The following is a 2,333-nucleotide window of genomic DNA, read 5'->3' on the forward strand; positions in this document are numbered from 1 at the left end:
ACAAGAATATAAATACTTTAATACTGCCCCCTATGTACAAGAATATAAGTACTATAATATTGCCCCTATGCACAAGAATATAACTACTATAATATTGCCCCTATGCACAAGAATATAAATACTTTAATACTGCCCCCTATGTACAAGAATATAAGTACTATAATATTGCCCCTATGCACAAGAATATAACTACTATAATATTGCCCCTATGCACAAGAATATAACTACTATAATACTGCCCCCTATGTACAAGAATATAAATACTTTAATACTGCCCCCTATGTACAAGAATATAAGTATATTAAATAGCCACTGGGTTAAATACACAGATTAACAGTTCAGGACAGCAGTATTGCGCAATAGGGTCACCATATGCGAGAAAAAATTCTTTAAAATTTAACTTTTAATTAAATTATTCATAAAAATGAGGATAATCCTCACTTACAAACAAACAAACAATACAAGAATAGGTTTGGCCCCTCCTACTTTTCAAGAGTTCAATGCAAACCACAAGTAGACTATTACCGCTAATATAAAGTGGAACCTTTTGCCCATGAATCAGGTGCCAGTTTCATAAAGTCCACTGATAAATAAAGAATTGGAATTATCTCACCAAATTCTGATATACCACATATTAAATTCGAATGGGTTCAGGCATCCTCCTGGCGGAACCTCATGATTATGAAATTGTACCTCCCAACGCGTTTCGTTAGAAAAGCAAACTCATCAGGGGAGCTTATAATTGTGGCAATTACATCTCAGATCTCATAAAAAATGAGTCCAAAAAGTTCATCATATGCTGAAACAAAACATATATAGAGTAACAATAAGTATCAGCATATCAATGGTTAATCACACAATCATATGTGGAGAAACTCACCAAAGATCATAGACTCAAAACAGGAGTCATATGTGCGGTCAATCCAATTCAGGTCCCACAAGCCATGGACCTCACTTGCAATGGCATGCTGAAATACATTTATAGATAAACAGACATCAGCATGTCAGGAACGATTCATTCCATGACAGCATGCAGACAGAGCAGGGGGACTCACCACATGGCAGGAGCGGCCGTGCTTCTCGCTCTAACAAGAGAGCCACCGCAGACTGTCAGGGTTTAAATGTTCCCACCCTGCACCAGCGTGTGACGTGGTTTCCGCCCATTCCGGTCACATGACCGCAGAGGAGCACACCACGTCATGATGTTTACACTGTAGCCGTGGTGATGTGCACCTCCCCTCAGCAAGTCATGTGACAGAACGTCACACAAACAAGGGAAACAGCCCGATATTAAACTGCAGGCACACAGTATCATTCCGGCTTGCATGCAGATTCAAAGAATCGTCCAATCCTCCAGCATTCATTCACAAGTAATCACTAGGAGGGTATTGTTTGTACAGAACAGACTGCTCATGACTCAGTGATTTATATCCGCTTATTTTGAACAGTCGGTTTCACCAGTGTATATCACAAGCAGTATAATGGTGATTGCATACCATACTCAAAAGGTCACAGCCATACCACCACAATAATCAAAGACATGCCCGTGGAGAACAAAAGCCCCACTTTAGAAGGATGTCACCCAGAAATATGGGGACCTCAAAAAAGCTCAAAATCAATATTATACTCAAAGGGCAAAATAGCAAAGGGGCTCCGATGTCATACTAATAGTCAGATTAAAATAACCTACTGAAGAGCTAGCAATAAATTGTGCCCATATCGATCACAGCAAACCTCCAAAACCTATGAGGTTCATCAGGGGAACCTTTAAGAATACCAATCAGAAATAGAATTAGAAACCGCCACATAGATATTAGCCTGACCCTACTTAAACCAAATTTCAGGGATGGCCCTACCTATCACGTGGGGGTCGGCGCCGTAAGACAGAACGATGTGTGGGCGCCCCCACTCGGCCGACGTCTCACCCTCCTAACTAAGCTCACCCTACAACACCACTAAATAAAGGGTGCGAAAGAGAGTTCTTCATTTAAACCATTAGGATGAAGTGTTTTCAACCAGAAAATCCATCTGGATTCTTGCTGCAACAGTCTCTTATCCCAGTCCCCTCCTCTAGGTGGAGGCCTGATGTGATCGATACCCTGAAATTTCAAAACAGTGGAGTCTCCATTGTGTACTTTATTAATGTGCCTCGCCAATGATGTATCATTATTAAGTCTAATGTCCCTCAGATGTTCTCCTATCCGTCGTCTTAGTTCCCTGCGAGTTTTACCTACATACTCCATATTGCATATACAGGTCGCCTTATATATCACACCTCGTGTTTTACAATTAATAAACGACCGGATGTCATACTCTTTCTTGGTCACTTGACT

General features: G+C 40.6%; 1 long non-coding RNA gene across 1 annotated transcript; it reads right to left on the minus strand.

Moving 5' to 3' along the window:
• Nucleotides 1–557: 557 nt before the first annotated feature.
• On the minus strand, nucleotides 558–1,136 carry LOC142291458 (uncharacterized). The gene is made up of 3 exons (XR_012750488.1): nucleotides 1,056–1,136; nucleotides 881–968; nucleotides 558–799 (listed from the first exon to the last, which is right to left on the minus strand). It is a non-coding gene; the product is annotated as an uncharacterized LOC142291458 (long non-coding RNA).
• Between the last annotated feature and the right edge of the window lie 1,197 nt (nucleotides 1,137–2,333).

The sequence above is a fragment of the Anomaloglossus baeobatrachus genome, chromosome 1, assembly GCF_048569485.1.
Source record: "Anomaloglossus baeobatrachus isolate aAnoBae1 chromosome 1, aAnoBae1.hap1, whole genome shotgun sequence".
In the NCBI taxonomy this organism is placed as follows: Eukaryota; Metazoa; Chordata; class Amphibia; order Anura; family Aromobatidae; genus Anomaloglossus; species Anomaloglossus baeobatrachus.